At 41.2% G+C, this 20,480-nt stretch overlaps 2 protein-coding genes across 4 annotated transcripts in view; one reads left to right on the top strand and one right to left on the bottom strand.

Annotated features, from left to right (window-relative positions):
- cdk16 (cyclin dependent kinase 16) overlaps positions 1-20,473 on the bottom strand; it is a 64,922-nt gene extending 44,449 nt beyond the window's left edge. For 2 of the 3 annotated variants that reach the window (XM_016991093.2, XM_008103555.3), the window contains exon 1: positions 20,308-20,473. The gene's annotated coding sequence lies outside the window, so the exon portion shown is untranslated. The remainder of the gene's footprint in view (positions 1-20,307) is intronic. The other variant, XM_062971676.1, reaches the window with a different exon arrangement.
- Positions 1-20,480, top strand: part of LOC134296528 (uncharacterized) — a 334,978-nt gene that overhangs the window by 277,707 nt on the left and 36,791 nt on the right. The gene's annotated exons all lie outside the window — the stretch shown is intronic.

Below are 20,480 nucleotides of genomic sequence, written 5' to 3'. Positions count from 1 at the left end.
CAAAGCAGCCCTCCTTAGGGATATCGGAAGAGAATCTGGACTTCAAGGATACAGAGGACAACTGAAAGAAAGCAGCTTGATTTTTACTGTTTCCTGTTCTTTTGCTGCCCTGTGCCTCCAAGTAGTTTCTGACTCACAACAGCCCTAAAGGGAACCTCTAATGGGTTTTTCTTGGCAAGATTTTCTCAAAGGGGGGGGGGGGTGGTTGCCATTGCCTTTCTCTCAGGCTGAGACAGTGTGACTTGTCCAAGGTCGTCTGTGGCAAAATGGGGGCTCAAACCCTGATCTCTTAGTCCAGTATACAAACCTCTACAACATGCTAACTCTAATGTCCTTTTCCACCAGGAACCTAAAATAAGGCCAAGTTAATTCTGAAGACCATCTACAAGTACCTTCAATATCCTGAGGAACTGTATTAGCATGCAGTTTTATTCAAACTGCAGCTATCTGAGTTTTAAAGCACAGTTGGCGTGGCCTTTATCCAAAATGATTGGGGCTAGAAGCAGTCTGGATTTTTTTTCAGCTTCTGGAATACTGGAATTTGCACATATGTACATAATGAGATATCTTGAAGTTGGGATCCAAGTCCAAACACATGTATGTGTCATATTCATCTGATACACATAGCCTGAAGGTTATGTTATACATAAAATATTTTTAATAACTGTATGCATGAAACATAGCTTGTGTACACTGAACCATCAGAAAACAATGGCGTCACTATCTCAACCACCTAGGTAGCCAGTTCTGGAGTATTTCAAATTTTAGAATTCTGGGTAAATGATGCCCAGCCTGTAGTAACGTTTATAGTGAGGTATTTAGGTAGAAGAACTGAGAAGGAAAAAGGACCACATCGCAGGTCCCATTAGATACTTCTGAGATACATAGAGTGGCTACGCAACTATTTCTTCTACTGTGTACCCACTGAAAACATCAGCAGTAAGAAGACACACATTGCCCCAGCATCCTGTTGTGTGTTTCCATGACTCACTAAAAGATAATTCAAGTGACTTCACACATTATAAAGGATGCAAAGAGTATATGGAAAGTCTTTTACCAAGCACTTCTTTTGCAAACTGTGAAGAGATGTGAGTATGGAAGCAAGCAAGGGAGATTAAACAAACAATGGCTTCATTTAAGACACAGTAAATTATCGTAAGGCTCTCTCTTTTAAAAAAAAAAGTAACCCAATTTAACATCACATTTCAATAGCAATTAGATATTATTTCAATTCCATATGAACTTGGGAAAGCACTCATTGTTGTGAATTATCTATCAGTGTATTTTATTGGTGGGGAACAACAGGAAAAAAAACTGACTATTAAGATTAAGCATCAAAAAAGGTCAAAACTCTGCAATTATGCTATGTAACAAAATTTGAAACATTTTCTGTTCCTAGTTTGAAAGTGTTATTTCCTGTTCTATTGTGTGGTATCTACTTTGAAAGTAGTTGTTATAAACCAGAAACGTTTTTGTGGCTGCCACAAACTATGCTGAATTAGTTGAGACTCTAGGAAATAATCATTAAAAAACTATAACAAAATGTGCTGCAGGATGTCCCGCAAAAAAAGTTTTTGCAGTTTAATAAACTTTTTCCATGTTTTTATGATAGAACAATTCAGGAAATGACATTTATAACCCACGAACAAAATTTGTGTTACATAGTGTTATACATGTTTTAATCTGAGAGTACAGTAGAGTCTCGCTTATCCAACGTTCTGTATTATCCAATGCAGTCTGCCTCCCTCCCGGATCCACAGATGTTTCTCTACACAGCAACATGCAGCAGACCAACATGCCCAAAAACAACACAAGTGCAGCCACACTCCCAAACAAGTGGGAGACTTGTTGTAAAACATGTTTTGGTGCTTAATTTGTATATTTAATAGGCTTTTCCATAATCCCTCCTTATTATCCAACATTTTCACTTATCCAACATTCTGCCGGCCCATTTATGTTGGATAAGGGAGACTCTACTGTAAATCACAATGAATTCAGTGTGATGAATATCTGAATAAATATATATTATATGGTTGTGTGTTTTCCAGGCTATATGGCTAAAAATGGCAGGCATCCATAGAAGTGGGCGAAACGTCAGGAAAGAATACTTCTGGAACATGGCCATATAGCCCGGAAAACACACAATAACCCTGTGATCCCAGTCATGAAAGCCTTCAACAATATATATTATATATTTATCAAAGTGGTCATCCCATTAGAAACTAATAATCCCATTAGAAACTAGCATATCATCACAGGATGCTGGGATCTAAAAAATGTTACCCTATCAGTAGTTCCCAACCTTTTATTTTATTTTTTGGACCAGGGACCACTTTGACCAGGGACCACTCTCCAACATTAGTACCAAAAGGGTCACGAATCAGTTTTTGGTCAACTTTAGATTCGGTCTGGTTATTTGGGGTGCTGATTCAGATAGACCACATCAGCTCTCGTTTGATACAGAACATATGCCATCTCTATCTGAATATAGTACAGGAGAGTCTCACTTATCCAAACTTCACTTATCCAGTGTTCGGTATTATCCAAGGCTGTCTGCCTTTTAGTAGTCAATGTTTTTGTAGTAAATGTTGCAATGTTTTGGCACTAAATTCGTAAATACAGTAATTACTACATAACATTACTGTGTATTGAACTGCTTTTTCTGTCAATTTATTGTAAAACATGATGTTTTGGTGCTTAATTTGTAAAATCATAATGTAATTTATGTTTAATAGGCTTTTTTCTTAATTCCTCCTTATTATCCAACATTTTCGCTTATCCAATGATCTGCCGGCCGGCCCGTTTATCTTGGATAAGTGAGACTCTACTGTATTAAAGAAATGCATGGCCATATAGAAGTTGCTGTTGTTGTTATTGTTGTTGTGTGTGACTTTGAGTTATTTCACACTTCTGGTAACTAAGACAAATCCATCACAGGTTTTCTTAGCAAAATTTGTTTGGAGAGACTTTGCCTTCCTCTGAGGCTAAGAGTGTAACTTGCCAAAGGTCACCCAGTGAACTTCCATGGTCAAGCAGAGGGTTCAAACCTTGGTCTCCAGAGTTGTATTCCAACACTCAAACCACTATACCACACTGGCTCCTACACTGATGCTGCTGGCCCGCAATTTTCCTGAGCCCTAACCTGGCATGACCCCAAGGAATGATGAGAAATGCAGCCCACCAACATCTGAATAACCATACATCCCCCATCCCTGGTTTAATGAAGAACTGGACATGAGGTACACCGGTCAATGATACCAATATACACAGTATCCCCTCCAATGCCTCGTTACTGATGAGCAAGAGCACAGTGGGAGAGGCTGCAGTAGTTTGCCTTTGCCCAAAACCCCTAGGAAGAGCCGGACTCAGCTCTCCTCTCCTGAGTTAATTGAGTGCAAACAACTTCTCATAGAATCATAGAATAGTAGAGTTGGAAGAGACCTCATGGGCCATCTAGTCCAACCCCCCGCTAAGAAGCAGGAAATCGCATTCTGTTTATCAAGTATATTTTGCAGCAACTGAAACAAGCTGAGAACAAAGGAAGAAAGTGAAAGACGGAGAGAGAAACTAGGGCATTTTAAAAGTGACTGAAAAATGGGACCACAGGCATTTAATGAAGACAACCTCTGTCAAATTGGGACAATAGTCAATCAGAAGCAGCATATATATCTGATAATATATATACAGTAGAGTCTCACTTATCCAACATAAACGGGCCAGAACATTGGATAAGCGAATATGCTGAATAATAAGGAGGGATTAAGGAAAAGCCTATTAAACATCAAATTACATTATGATTTTACAAATTAAGCACCAAAACATCATGTTTTACAACAAATTTGACCGAAAAAGCAGTTCAATACACAGCAATGTTATGTAGTAATTACTGTACTTACGAATTCAGCACCAATGTATTGGAAAGATTGACTACAAAAACATTGACTACTAAAAGGCCGACTGCGTTGGATAATCCAGAACGTTGGATAAGCGAATGTTGGATAAGTGAGACTCTACTGTATATTATCAGGCAATGCAGTCAATGTTGCGTTTTTAGTCTAAAACTATTTAGCTGCTTGTGATTCCTTTTTATCAAGTTTTAAACTTATTTATTTATGCAATGTTTTAACACAAAGTAATAGTAATAAGGAAAGCAACAAGGTCATAGGGAGAGCAAATGCAAAAAAAAAAAAAAGCCACAACACAAAACACTCATAATTACGTGGCAGAGTAAACACATATAAAGCAATTATAGTGATTGTTCACAAAGTAGTATGGATGATAACACAAACTTCCTGGCCTAGGTGAGTCAATTGACACAGGTAATGAGCACCCTTTAAATCAATACTGAATGCAACATTAGAATCTGCATGAAAAAGAGGAGGCATCAGGAAGACGACACACAATGCAGAAATAAAACTCTGCAAGAGGGATCAGCATGGGGGCATGCTGTGAAATCTCCCCAGAGAGATGAAAAAGGGACAGTATTAATCTCCAAATTTAGAAGTGTGTGTTAAATCTACTCCCAATTTTATCACATTTTCTGTGGTGTATGAGAGGTTTCCTGGTGCTAAACCATTCAGAGGTTCAGCACTGGCAGAGGTAATCAATTCAGTTTGGAAGAGCTGCAAGAGGAGCAAAAACAAGAGTGGATCTGCCACCCCTAGGATAAAGCCTCCAGCAAGGACTGAGCTGCCCGGGTGTCAGAGGAGGCTAGGGCAAGAAGAACACGGAAGCATCAAATCAATCTTGAAGGATCAGTCTACAGATACTTCTAATCCAGGATCCTGCTTAAAGCAGTGGCTATCTTATCTTGCAGGACATGAAGACAATTTCCTTCTATGGCTGCTGCTCCCTAGCAACTGGAATTTATGAGGAATACTGTACCTGAACCTACAGCCACCTTGACTAGTAGCCTCAGATAGACATAATCCTCAGAGAATGCCTAATCCCTCCCAGGTAAAAGCATCATGCTGCAGCAAACCCCGTAAGTTCATTATGTGCTGCATAAAACAGGTTTCTTTTGTGAGCCTTCAACCTCCTGGCGAACAGGCCAGACACTCTGGATGGCTCGCTTTCTAGCATTATAGGAGAGAGGAAAATCTCTTTACAATACACATCAGTTCAAATGCCCCAAACATGTAGCCTTATATTGCACTCACTTTTCTTGTAACTAAAGCGGACCAAATAATTTATTCTTTCCTTGAGCCACTAAGAATTCCTCCTCCTCCTTGGCATTTCTTTTCAACACCCCTTAATACAACTACAGTATCAAATTCAAAATGCAGCAATCTGAATCTTAAACGTACATTATTCCACGTGTGCCTGCAATGCAGATTTGTATAAGGGTATTACAGAAGTGACAGTTTTAGTTCTCTCTCTTTCCTAATAATCCCTCCTACCGAACCTGCCTCTCCCACTGCTGCTGTACAGCAAGTCAACATGTCTCTGTTTTTTCTGGACACCATTTTCAGAACTGCTTAAATGCACTGAGGGACAAGACAGGCAAAAGCAGGATTTAGTAAAGGCTTTTTTGTTCTTCTGTTGCCAATTTCTTCCAGAATCTCCAGCCAACCTGGTAGAGAAAAAAGTGCAGATATCCAGATATGTCACTGTACAAGGTTGAAAATCAGATACTTCTTTGAAATCACCAGCTACATCATTATGTTCAGGATCCTAAATCCTTATTAAAATGCAACTACAATAAGCAATACAAAATTTGCCAAGACTTTTCCTATTTCTAAGGTGAAGATGCAAGAGTGACATGACAGCAATTCCATTAGGAGTACAAACCTGCATGCACCTACTCAAAAGGATGCCTCATAGGGTTCATTGCTCCATAATAAGTGTGCACAGGATTTTAACATAACTCTTGTTTATTCTGAGGTTTTACAGGAGGAAATTGAGGAAATAAATGTAATCTAAAATAAGTATACGGCTTTAAAACCACAGAAGAATTTTGTTAGCACAATTGTCATCAAATGATTTACTGATAGAGGAAAAGAAGGGATGCCTAACATTAATAAATGGTGAATGTTTACAGAATTGATACGAAGCTTCACTTGTTCATTACCTGAAAGATAATACTGGGGGTGAAATGCTGAGTTGTTGTTATTGTTTTATAAAGCATATAACATATCCAGTGACCCTGTCAATAAACTGTGATTCTTGCCGTTTTACCAGAGCTTGCTTGCAGACCAACTAGGACTACAGATATAGCTCAGTGCAGGGAATATATAGCCCAACCATTGAGGTGCTAAAATTAACAGTTAAAAAGAGGCACCAGAGCTCAGGACAGCCTGATTTTACTGGTCTTAGAGTTCATAAGAGAGACTAGGATCGGAAACTATCTGTGACTGCCCAAACATGACAGACACTTTACACACACTTGGACAGACACATGTTCCTTTACTTTGCATCCCAGGATTTAAAGCACAGCTCCAAAAACGGGCCCTAGAAGTCCAAAGCCCTGGTTTATGTTTGTGGCAAGCTTCCCTCTCTCCAATTCCTTTGACCCAAGAAAAGAAGCCATGCTCTTCCTAAAGAAGGGCTCTTCAGTTTAGAGAAAAACTAAGCCACATGGTTGCTACAGATACAACTGCCTTTTTCCCTCCCTCTCATTTTTCAGTGTACAATCACCTACACTTAGAAGGCAGTCCGGGAATCTAGGTTTTCATTAGTAAATACTGAATTCCTATTAGGGATTTGACAGTCTTGTCCTTCCCCAGTTTTGACACCATGCCGGCTCCTTACCCTCTCATAAAACCTCTCCATTTAATCTCCGGCAGAACAGGGAGACCACAGAACCTCAAGTAACATGCCAGAAATACTCTAAGCCATCTGCAAGGGAGACGCTAACATAAATATTACAAAAGGGCTGATAAGATGAGAAAGAGTTAACACCCCCCCTCTAAACTACTTGGCTTCAGTTTAGACCTGCTACCCGCCAATAAAGACCCAGCCAAACCCCATTCACTCACATGAATATGATTCTCTTATTCACAGATTTTATATCTACCGTTTCACTTACCTGCACTCCAAAAAATATTCCCATTGGTAGTGTTTGTGGCTCTCTTTAGGTCCTTCAATGCAATTCCTATGCTATGCTTCTGGCCCCAGTATAGTCAATATAGATTTGTTATTATCCATGAAGGGTCTTAAAACGTATCCCCACAGATATGGACTTGTGTTGTAGATCTTAAAGGGAACAAATACGAGGGAAGAAAGGGGTACTATGGCACAAACGCTCCAGCAATATGCAAGAGACTGCATTCATCGTTCTATTAATACTCGTGGGAATAACTTGGCCAATGAGTAGGCATAGGAGCAACCCTGCCGACTCCCAGGGCAAGCAGCCAAAGTTTGGGTGAGAGCTAAGTGTGGGGCCGCCGGGGGGGGGGGGGGGGGGGGAGAGTAGGGTACAAAATGAAGATATGATTCTCAAGCAAATTCCAAAGCACTGGGGCATCCTATCTCTTTCGTCTAAGGAGCACCAGGGACCGACAGTAAAGCTTTGTCTTGAAATGGAGCACGGACTCAGCAAAAAAGTCAAATCAGAAAGGTTTTTAAGCCAGCTGGGAACCATACTATAAAGACTGGGCAGAAAATACTCATTTTGGGCAAAGATGCTGTGCAGCCAAAAACTTCCACAATAAAATAATTATACATTATTTTATAAGTTGACATTATGTATGAGTCGAGGGCAAGATTTAGGGCCACAATTCTGGATTTTGATATGACTGGTGGATAAGTTGGAAGTCATTCTGTGGAGAGGAGAAAGCACCTACACCGACTCAGGAGGCCAGTCGTTATCCCCGCCTACCCTCACAATTTCTCCACAATGGGAGAGCGAGTAGAGGGGTTCATAGTGCTTCCTTTAGGTTCCCCCAGGATTTACTATTCCCTTACTTTTGCAACTCTACTCAGAGGATAGTTTCTTTTTGCTAAGAGTTAAAAGTACAGTTCTCACACTGACTCATGGATAAGACAACCCACGTTTTTTGAGGTTGGTCACTCTTAGATTCCAAACACCAGAATTAGGAGTATATATCGGTACATGTGCACATGTGTACGTGTTTGCAGCAGCCCCTTCCAGCACCCAGCAAATGTTGGTAGCAATCCAAGCACTTCCTGCCTGGGGATAAGAAGGGCTACAGATGGACTGGGGAGTGCTGACAGATGGTAAAATTACAAACTCTCCCCTTTTGTAAAAAACAAAACAAAACAAAAAACCTCTAAAGAACTGCACAGTCTAATGAAAATTGTTCAACATTCTGACAAAGTAGGAAAATCTTATGCATCAAACTGCCCAAGAAATTCCTAGAGATGAGATGCCTTTTCCATCAGACAACATCTATCTCAACTCTCCTCTGGTTGTTAGTATGGGCAGATTGGATCCACTTGAGTATTTCAGGAAGTGAATCAAAGATTGCCAGCCCCTGACAACACTGGGAACTCTTCATTTGTTTACTTGGGTCTCATCTTGGATTAAATTATCACATGAACAATGCTGGAAACTCAGTATAAGGTGGAGCTCATTGTTCCACAAGAGGAAGTCTTTTTAGCTCTCGGGGTTGGGGAACTTCTGGGTAAGAGCTGGTGAACCAGTGAACCCTCCAAGGTGGGCAGCCAACAAATCTGAACCACATCCCATGTTCTCAGACACACATTCCCTGATTCCAAGTTGGCCAGTCGGCATCCTCCACAAAAAGTAAGGATGGACTCAAAGCCCTACCTGATGATTACTAGTCGAAAAACTGACAATAATTTCTGAATGTCGCAAGGTAAATCATCAAGGGACCAAACTTCTCTGAGTGGTCCATTTCCCATCCCTACTCCCCCCCCCCAAAAAAAAAACTGAACAAGTAAACACTAGTAATCGATTGTATTGGTCTTCATCATATCCAAACAGCAAGATGAAGACCCTGGTACAGCACTTGTAACTCATTTGCTTAAGGAAGAACAAGGTCCAAAGCAAGCGGAATGCATCCCGGAATGTTTGGCTGTTGAAGGCAACAGCTGCTATCTAGCCCTAAGATAAGCACCTCTAAATTTTAAGGATGATATTGTGCTCTGAACATTTTTAACCAATGGTCAACACCAGCTCCACCCCCAGACCCCAATGGAATAATAAGAGAGGAATGATGTAAAAACCAAGGCTTTCCTTCCCATGCTGAAGAGGGAATCCTCTGTTCATTTTCAGTTTTTGAATATCTGCTAGACAGAGGCCCCTTCCAACAACTCCAGATTCCAAACAATCCTCCCTCCCCAATCCCAGAGGTGAAAGATTTACAGCACAGCAGCACATAAACCTGAACTCTCAAGGAGAAAGCAAATAAATTCAGCCAGAGTTTCGTTTCTGTGTAGGGGGTTTCAAGAATGTGCTCTTTTTAATTGATATATTTTAATTGCTTTTAATTCTCTTGACAGTTTACTTATACACTTTCGGTGTTAGTTTAACTATACTAACCTTTGTATGTGTTTGGTGACATGAGATGTTATCTACATCTATTTTCATTCTCAGAAGCCTCCTTGAGTTTAGGTCTGGGAAAAGGGAAGGATATAAATAAAACAATAATTTTTAAAACTGTAGTTGTTTACGAAAGCTCTCAAGTGTTCTCCCATACTCTGCTCCTGAGTAGAGAAAACTTGGCGGACTGCAGAGGATGAATTAGAACAGCGGCTCATTAGGCTGATGAGGTTTTAAGGGACTGGCCAAGAAAATACTCTTAGGGCACATAATGCCATTGTTGTTGTTGCTGCTGCTGTGTGCCTTCAAGCTGTTTTCAACTTATAGCAAACCTATCATGGGGGTTTCTCAGGCTGAGAGTGTGTGACTCACCCAAGGTCACCCAGTGGATCTCGATGTCTAGGTGGGGAATCAAACCCTGGTCTTCAGAGTTGTAGGCCAATGCACAAACCACTACATCAAATAATGCCTTCACATTGCTAAATCTAAGAAGATCTGGGAGGAGCCCCTGATGGTGCAGTGGGTTAAGCCCATGTGCCGGCAGGACTGATGACTTGAAGGTTGGGCTGCTGAACTGCAGGTTGCCGGTTCAAATCCAACCCAGGGAGAGTGAGGATGAGCTCTCTCTATCAGCTCCAGCTCCATGCGGGAACATGAGAAAAGCCTCCCACAAGGATGGTAAAAATATCAAAACATCCAGGCATCCCTGGGCAACGTCCTTGCAGACAGCCAATTCTCTCACATCAGAAATGACTTACAGTTTCTCAAGTCGCTCCTGACAAGAAAAAAAGCAGGTCTGGTGGTCTGCGGCTGGTGGGAGAATGTCTTAGATTTCAAGAACGCTACCCTGAGCTTCCCAAAGGATGACCACCTTTTGGGAACAGTCAATAGTATTTCAGGCTTGGACTCAGGAAACCATTTGCTGTTGTTAACTTTCACTTGTGGAGATCCTATTAATAAGAGACCCCCAAGTCATCAAATCCTTAATAGCCCTGCACAGGTCTTGTAGACAGGGCTGTGACTTTCTTGAATGGGTTTATCCATCTGGTTCTCATTTTTGCTCAGCCACAAAGCTGTAACCTCAAGTCCATCCATCTCAGTGGCATAACCTTCTTTACAGGGTTGTTATAAAGAGAAAACATGGGATACACTGACCCCAAGGTCCTCAGAACATGGGGAAAGATATAAAGAAAGAAATAAGAACAGGATAAAATATCATGAAATTAAACAAAACCAAAGTCTTTGTAGTTTGATTAGATGCTTCAGTATCTATTGAACTATTCGGGCTCTTTCCTACTAAGCAAAAGAAAATCCAATGTGCCCTTACACTGGACAAGAGCAAAGTAGACTGCTGAAAAGATATTCCAGTCAACTTTAAATGGGAAATACAATTTCCTTTGGATAAAAATGGGAATACTGAAGCTGCATGTGACCCTCCCAAAGCTGTGTTTCTAGACACAGACCTTATCGCTCTGACCAAAAAAAAAACCAAAGCACAGCAAATTATCTTTCAAATTGGAGGCAGGGAATCCCACTTTCCACTGTTTAACATGTTTAAAAGCTTTTCAAAACCAAAGGTAGTGTAACAGTTACTTCTGTATGTGCTTTTCATATTTTTGTAGTCCATGCAGCCTACAGAGGATCAAAGGATCAGCAAACTGGTCACCAGAGTTGCCAAAGTTGCCTATCCCTGCTTTTACAGACCCATCAAAGTCCAACCATACATAACAAAACCAAGAAAACAGTGGCTTTCCTGGCGTTGCTTGGACTTCAGTCCTCACCACCCTCATAAGTTGTGCCAAGAACGAGGCAGAAGAGCTGATAATGTTCAACATGGGAGTGGTGCACTGTTCTTGTAATACAGTTTCTCAGAGAGCAGTAAAACTAGCGCCTTTGGACTGATGTTTGGCTGCAAGAAATAAACAGTTGTGGGGTTACTCAGTTGGACTGGGCATTGTTTTTTATGATGCCAATTTTATTTTTAACTGCCTTCTCTCCACCCTGGGGCTAGTAGGGCCTGAATGGAAACCAATCTAAAATAAATGTCTCATCAAATCCTCTGTCTCTATTCTGACCAACGGGCAAGCAAAGGACAGCCAAGTCAACAACCCACATCCATTCTCCATTACGTCTACCACACTTTAGTCAAAAATGCATCCCTTTGTTTTTAAGTCAGCTGCTATTTCTCAGAAATTAAGCTGAAGTAAAGAGTTCACTATAATATTACAGTAAAGTTCCTTATGTTAAGGGGCTGCTACATCTTACTTAAGCCAGAATGGCAGCAGATGGATGCCAATGTCCCTCTTGAGGGTATCATTCAGGAAGCACATTCATTCTCCAACCCCTTCTCACAACAAAATTACCAAGTATTGTCTCAGTATGTGAATTTACAATCTGTGAAGTTCTTTCTGGCATGAAGTGCCAAATGTCTCACAGAGCAAGCCTTGCCCAACTCTGCTTTCTCCAGATGTGTGGGACCCATCATCTCCAGCTGGGTTGATGGGAGAAGCAATGCAGCACATCTGGAAGGCAACAGACTGGATTAGCCTGTTTTTGAGAATACATTGCTACCACCAAAAAATATACATCCCTACAATGAACAGGGTGGCTTCAAGGTAAGGGCCATGATTTATTTTGTGCCAACTGTACAGCACCAAACACATACTGTTGCCCCAAAACAGACACAAAACGACAAGATGATCACATGAGGGGTGGGCGGCAAGCAGCCAAGAACTGTAAGAGAGAGACAAATGGTCAGTATTCACAACAAAGACCTGATTATGCACAGGGTTGTTTGGGTTTAATTATGAAAAAAGTTCAAAACGATGGCCGAAAAGTGTCCCAAAGCCTATGCCAAGAAAAGCTGAAGCTTGGTTGTGCTATTGAAATTAAGCAAGTTAGTGAATAGCTGTCTATTTAACATAATTTATTGTTTTAGCCAAGGGCAGAGAGAGGGCAAAGTTGCTCCAAAAGGGAATAAACAGCCCTCTTTCTAACAGACAACTCTACCCACATCCACCAGCTCCAAGCAGAGATTCTTCAAAATGACACACACTCTACCCTCGAAAAATATGGGTGTAATAAAAACTGCAATGATTACAATCCTCAATGAAACACTTTTACATACTCATTGAATGAAATTGGGTTCAACTAATAACTGGGCCCAAGGAACAGTAGAGAAACCACGAAGACTGCACGCCGACATAGCCAAAAGGGAAGAATCATATACGACGCCACCACATAAATCACAATACAGTAGAGTCTCACTTATCCAACATAAACGGGCCGGCAGAACGTTAGATAAGCAAATGTGTTGGATAATAAGGAGGGATTAAGGAAAAGCCTATTAAACATCAAATTACAAACAGATTTTACAAATTAAGCACCAAAACATCATGTTATACAACAAATTTGACAGAAAAAATAGTTCAATATGAAATAATGCTATGTAGTAATTACTGTATTTACAAATTTAGCACCAAAATATCACGATTTATTGAAAACATTGACTACAAAAATGTGTTGGATGATCCAGAACGTTGGATAAGCGAGACTCTACTGTACTATACCAATTAAGTTCACAGAAGTCATAATTACTAAGATAAGACTTGTTCTCAAGCATATTGGTATAAGGATCATAGCCTTAACTACCATTACTACCCTGTAATATGTCATAGTTTAGGAACCATCCATAGATTCTAGTTCTTATGAATGGCAAAGATTCTGAGATTCTCATCAGAGTTAGCAAACACAGGGATATATCAGTTAATAACATAGATCTGTTTCTTGGCATTGTTTCTGTAACATAAAATTTGGTACCAGGGGCAAAATAACATGGAAAGAAAGATTTAGTACTAAAAAAGCACATATGAAATGAAAAAAAACTGGGTTAAGTAATGTCTGCATGAATAAACAAAAACATTTGGTTCCATTAAGGACGATACCACAATTCCAAATTTTTCATCATTGCTCACCAACAAAAAATATAACTTTTATCCTTGAAGATTTAAACTGAGCATATTTAAATGCGTGAATATAACTGACACATGTTAATTTCACTAACTAGGAAAAATTGCTGCTCCACAAAGAATCAAATTGTCTCTCAATTCTCGAAAACAAAACTTTACCATGTGATAGCCAACAACCTTCATAAAATAGCAAAAATTGATAAAGTTCACATTTTCACAAAGCTGCTCAAAAGTTTTGAATTAGTTTATTTGGGTTTGTTTGTTTTTTAATAAAATTGATAATTCTGACCAAGTCATTTAAGGTCTGCTTTAGTCTTTCGAGTACCTTCTTAGCAACTAGAGCAGGGGTCCCCAAACTAAGGCCCGGGGGCCGGATGCGGCCCTCCGAGCTCATTTACCTGGCCCCCGCCCTCAGTTTTATAATATAATATATTGTATATACATATAATATTGATAATAATATTATAATGTAATACAATATAACACTAATAATAATACCATATAATAATATTAATTATATATTCTATATTACATATAATATTACTAATAATATTACAGTATAGTGGTATAGTTCAATATAGTAATATATAATGCTAATATTGTGCTATGCTAATAATATAATATATTGTATGTACATATAATTTGTAAACCACTCTGAGTCCCCTTTGGGGTGAGAAGGGTGTGATACAAATGTAGGAAATAAATGCAGTAAATAATAAATACATAAATAAATAAATAAATAAATTTTAGACTTAGGCTCACCCAAAGTCTGAAATGACTTGAAGGCACACAACAACAACAACAACAACAACCCTAATTAACTTGACTATCTCATTGGCCAGAAGCAGGACCACACTTCCCATTGAAATCCTGATAAATGTATGTTGGTTAAAATTGTTTTTAATTTTAAATATTGTATTGTTCTTTTGTTGTTGTTGTTGTTGTTGTTTTTGCACTACAAATAAGACATATCCAGTGTGCATCGGAATTTGTTTGTATTTTTTTCAAATGATAATCCGGCCCCTCAACAGTCTGAAGGATTGTGGACCGGCCCTCAGCTTAAAAAGTTTGAGAACCCCTGAACTAGAGCTTCCCTCTGTATGCAGCAATGGTACCATGTTACCAATAGTACAATATCCTTAATCTGAGCTTCAGGTCCAGTAAGCCTTCCAGATACTGCTTGCTCCCCATCTGTGCCAATTCCAATGCATTTCAAACAATCCATGTCATGAGATATTATATACTCATTTAAGCTCTTAAATATTTCTTCAGCTGTAAAAAATACCGAGGAAATAAGACAATAACTCTTCAGAAACATTTATTTGATGCTCATACCTAATGTTTTTGTCCAGTTGAAGCAAAATAGGGGGAACATGTTAATTCTTTCTAATAACCATTTCCAGATATTGGCTAAAAACTGTCAATGCACTTCTTAGATGTTTCATTTTCATTAGACATAAAACAATAACTAGGAAGACTAGGGGAAGGTATAACAAGACATTGTAAAAAGAAGTTCCTTTCTCAGATGTTTTGTTAACTGAGAAATACTTGTAAGTCTGGACTGGGCAACTGGCATGTACCAGATATTGTGGAATGGCAACTCCCATCAGTCCAAGGCAATATTGATACGTAGGAATTAGAATTGAAGGATTACAACATTGGAAGAGATCACAAGGTCGTCCAGCCCAGCCCCCTTCTGCCACACACTCCTCCCCACAGATGGCCATCCAGCCTCTGATTTAAAAATTTCCAGAGGAGATTCTCACCACACTTTCAGGCCATACATATTCTGCAGTTGTTATTAATGTTTAGGTGAAATCCTTTTTCCTGCAATTTGAATCCATTGTTCCATGTCCGCATCTCTAGAACAGCAGAAAGCAAGTTTGCCCCCTCCTCAGTCCAACCATCTGGAGGACCATACTTTGCCCACCCTAGAATCAAATCTATTCACACTACATAATAATTGCACAATACGTAATAATATTATTTAAAGAATCATAGCTCCTTTGAAAACCTGGGAGATGTAGTTTAGTCAGAAGCAATAGAGCCCCCAGTTAAGGGAAATGCCCTTTCAGAAAATGGCAGTCCCAGGATTCCATGGCATAATAAAGCTATAATTCTGCAGTGTGAATGGGGCCCCTGTGTGCGATACAAACTATGAAGCAGTGCTAAGAGAGCCTATGTGCTGGGTGATATAGGGAAAATTATAGCACCCTATTGTGTTTCTCATCTGAGCATTAAAAGCATTCTCACATGGATAAAAGAAAAAGAAAAGATATCATGACACTCTGAAGAGCTAGTGAAACAGAACAAAACAGGTAAGTGGATTACATGTTGGATATGGGCATCTAAAGAACTCCCTGAGCGGTGAAGTTTGCCAATAATGCAATCTTAGGAATGTCTACCCAAAAGTCAATGTTTCTGAAGTCAATATAACATTCTCCTAGGTCAGTGGTTCCCAATCTTTGGTCCTCCAGGTGTTTTGGACTTCAACTCCCAGAAATCCCAGCCAGGAAGTGTGGGAGCAGAAGTCTAAAATATACCTGGAGGACCAAAGATTGGGAACAACTGTCCTAGGTAAACCTGAGCAGGACTGCAGCCAAAGTGCCACTGACAAATATGACTCTATGGAAAATGAAAAAATCACCTCACATAGCACTTGCTTTGAGAATAGGAACAATGTCTTTCTTCTCTCTACGCAGCGTACTATTCTATCTTCCTCAGAAACACAAATGTCCACTCTCTTGCCTGAGTCAAGCATCAATTCTTAGGGGTGCTATTTTTGCCAACCACTAGATCTATGACTGCAGTACATCATGATTTGGATTGTATGGGCTGAATTAGAATATATTGTAATGGTTGTCAGAACGAGGTGGGGCTAAAGGGTTTTTCAATCAAACTCAAATTCTACTTGCAGAGGAAACTGCAGCAGGATAAATTCAAGATCCAGATAAAAAAAGTCAATTGCCTAAACAAAACAAAAATCCTACCCCTTTCTTCAAATCTGAGAAAATACATAATATAAAAACCACCAAAAAAAATTCCCCAAGAAGCAAAAAAAAGTTAGCAGTGTTTGCTTCAACTGCAGCACTGCTTGTTTGCTTTGGCCAAGCTAAGATGTCACTGCAGTTTTCTCTCTCTGCAGAACCGTGCTGTGTCCTGGCATCGCTGCCAACTCCACAGAGCACCAGAAGCTACCGATCCAGGGCTAAGTTGGCAAAGGAAAAAAAGTAAAAACAGGATGCCAACGGGAAGGGCATCTCAGTCAGGACTACAACACCTATGCATTTCACTGCTCCCCGAGGAATGTGCCATATACACAAATATATACACACACCCCTCCTCTTAAGGGAGCAGTAAAGGAGGATGGGCAGCCAGGCACAACAGCCGCTAAAACGCCAGACTCGGCATAGCAAACGGCAACCAAGGGGGGGAAATCATTGCCTTCCACAGAACTCTGATTACAAACACATATGGGGAAGATCCATCTTCCAACATCCCACCCCACTCTCTGCCCCTCCGGCTGGCATCTGCACCAAACGGCTCTCTGGGGAGAATCCCTTCCCCTCCAAGAGGCACGCCTGGTCCATGCCAACCCTGGAGCATCGTCACAGGAGCCATTTGCCAACCGGCAGCAGAGAAGGAGGCGCATTACTGGCCGCACACGGATGCAGCACTGCGTGAAGAAGAGGGGAGGAGATGTGGGGCCCCCTCCCCATGCTCACATTACATCACCAGGCTCCCGAGGAAGAAGAAAGTGATCCGTGCAGGGTCTTTGGGGCAGAAGGTGAGCAAAGGAGTTCCCATCCCTCATCTATCATTCGCAGCAGGAACAGCTGGAATTCCTCAACAGAGAGACCAAGAATCACCTACAGACTCCCTGCAGTTTCACCCCTGGCTTCCTCAACCATTTTTCTCTCCTTCTCTAAACCCACAAAGCATGTTATAGACTTATCCTATTCCTCATCTCTTTGCACAAGGCTAGAAGTGGGAGAAAAGAGGGAAAACATATAACTTAAAGTGGCAAGATGTAAGAAAGAAATGCAGTAAGCATGAGGTCAGGCTATTGTCCATTGCTTCTCCAATTCAGCTCATAAAAGCCATAAGGATATGTTGAATGAGGACAAGGGGGAGTGGAGAGGGATGAAAAGTTCTCCATGTTCACAGGAAATTGGTTAAATCAAAAAGGAGAAGAGTTCTCACAAGAGAGATGTTCAGTATGTGTTTAGGTCCAAGGATAGAGTAACAAAAGAACAATATTGACAGGTTAAAGCAAAGAACTGGGAAGGCCATAGATGTCGGCAGCAAGAGTAAGGTCTTTACCCAAATATATCCAAGGGGAGGCCAGAGCAACATGAAATTATCAATTTAAAACAAAGCAACATGAAATTATTGGGTTAAAACAAAGTACAGGGAATGCAAGAGATGCCAGCAGCAAGAGCAATGTCTCTTCTTGGGAAATGTCCATCTCTGTATCCGAGGCGGAGTAAACCAAGGCAAGTACTGTACCAAAAGAAAAATGCTAGGAGCAGGAGCAATGTCTCTGTATTGGAGGCAGAGGAGAAAGATGCAATACTATTGAGTTAAACCAGGCATGGGCAAACTTCGGCCCTCCCTCCAGGTGTTTTGGACTTCAACTCCCATAATTCCTAATAGCCTACTGTTAGGAACTGTGGGAGTTGAAGTCCAAAACACCTAGAGGGAAGGCCGAAGTTTGCTCATGCTTGAGTTAAACCAAAGGTAATAGATGCCAGCAACAGGAGCAACGCTTCTTCTTGGGAAATGTTCCCCTATCTATTCAAGGTTAGAGCCAACCAAGCCCTCTTCCATGCCAAAGGCCAGAACACAAGGCAAGGCGCAGGGGAACCCAATGGCAAGAACAGACCTGAAAACAGTGCTTGCCCAGCAAGTCCAAACAGAGATAAAGCTGGTTTTGGAGAACCCATCCAACCCTGATTCATCAGCAAGAAGGACTGAATGCCCAGAAAGGTCCTTGGTGGGTCATCAAAAGGTCACAAAAGCAAAGACCAAGATGGAGTGTGGAGCCTGCAACACCTAGCAGTCTAATGGCAGAAGTAGCTCTCAGTGGAGAAAAACAAAAGTACGCAACACACAAACATATCCATCATGCTGTCAAAGGTGTTCATGGCTGGAATCACTGGGTTGCTGTGAGTTTTTCGGGCTATAAGTGCACATTCCAGTAGCAGTGGCAGTGACATCTCCGGTCCATCCCCTGTCCGGATATCAGCCAGCACACCAAAGCCTTAAATCAAGAAATAGTTTTCTAAAATCTACAGAGATACTTGCAGGAACACCTCAGCAAGCAAGAATCCAAAAGTGGCAGGCTAAAACTTGGAACCTCAAACCACAGCTGATACCAAATGACAGACTCCCTTCTGGGCGCACAGAAGACTAGGCAACTTGGAAGACACTGAACAGACTGCACTCTGGCACCACGAGATGCAGAGCCAATCTTAAGAAATGAGGCCACAAAGGGAAGTCCATGACATGCGAATGTGGAGAAGAGCAAACCACAGACCACCTATTACAATGCAGTCTGAGCCCTGCCACATGCACAATGGAAGACCCTCTTTATTTATTTATTTGCAGTATTTATATACCGCCCTTCTCAACCCCGAAGGGGACTCAGGGCGGTTCAATAAAAAACAGTATAAATCATCTAAGTTGACCCTTTCCTAATAAAACATTAAACATTATTAAACATATCACATAAAATAACATCACATATCACACAAAGACATAGCCATTGTCCGTAAACAGTCCTGGGTTATAGCAACACCAGAGGTACTCCAAGTGGCCAGCTACTAGTTAAAGGACATTTAGCTTTTGGATAAGAGCGCAGTGTAATAATATATGTGCAATATGTGCAATGACCATGGGACAGCTCTAGACTATGATTTTTGGATGGCGTGATTTTAATTGAATGTATGTTTTTAATTGTCAATCTGTATTAATTTTTAATTGGCAAATATTACTATGTGTTTTTAAGGCATTGAATAATTGCCATAATTGAGTCTTCTTCGGGGCAGAGAAAGGCGGGTATAAATAGAGTAAATAAATAAATAATAGTCTAATGCCAAGTTTTTAACTTTGTGTTCACTTCTGACATGATAAAAAAAATAAGCAGCAGCATTCTCTCCTGACGTTTTGCCTGCATCTGTGGCAGGCATCCTCTGAGACCTCTGAACAAACCTCCGAGGATGCTTGCCATTGATGCGGGCAAAACGTCAGGAGAGAATGCTACTGGAGCGTGGCTATACTGCCGGAAAACTCACAGCATGCCAAACATAACCATCCAGATCCACGGGGTTTGTAATGAGGAGGGCACAAATTCTCAAAAGTGAAAAAGGCTGCTCATGTATGTGGCTGGAGAAAATAAAGACAATTCTTGTTCTGTTGAACAAATAAACATACTAAAGGGAGACTGGAGAAGGGAGAGCATGGATCACAGTCTCAGCCAACTCTTGGCTCTTCCCTTGAGGTCCTTTAAGGTCCAACGTGGGAAGGGGGGGAAGGGGGCACTGTGCCAAGCAATCTAACCGAATAAGGAACAGGTTAAGAGGGTTAAAACAGAGAATTACAAGCCCTGGGCGAAGTGTTACATCAATAGGAGAAAAGCAAGCCTGCTTTAGAGAGATTTCAGTAATTAATGAAGCAGAGGGAAAGCTACAGGCTGGGGATTAGGCAGAGGCCACAGCAGAGCTCCTGCGTGGCTCCAGGGGGCGGGGGAGGAAGGAGGGAGTTAGGGAGAGAGAGTGATCCAGTGCAAAGGTAGGCAAAGGGTCCCGAAGGAGGGGTCAGGGGTCACGCCGGATCCCCGCCCCCTTTCCTTCCCTGCCCTTCTCTTCTTACCTTGGAGGCGGCGGCGGCAGCGGGTGTTAGGGAGTCCCAGTAGTCCTCGGCCATGGCCGCCGGCACGGGCCGCCTCTGGACTGGGCACCGCTCAGCCGCCCATGGTGGCCCACAAGCCTCGGCTCCTCCCCACAGCGCAGACCCCCCTCCTCACGGGCCGCCTCCCGCCCTGC

Source organism: Anolis carolinensis, chromosome 2, assembly GCF_035594765.1.
Source record: "Anolis carolinensis isolate JA03-04 chromosome 2, rAnoCar3.1.pri, whole genome shotgun sequence".
NCBI classification, from domain to species: domain Eukaryota; kingdom Metazoa; phylum Chordata; class Lepidosauria; order Squamata; family Dactyloidae; genus Anolis; species Anolis carolinensis.
This window is presented reverse-complemented; position numbering and strand designations above follow the sequence as displayed.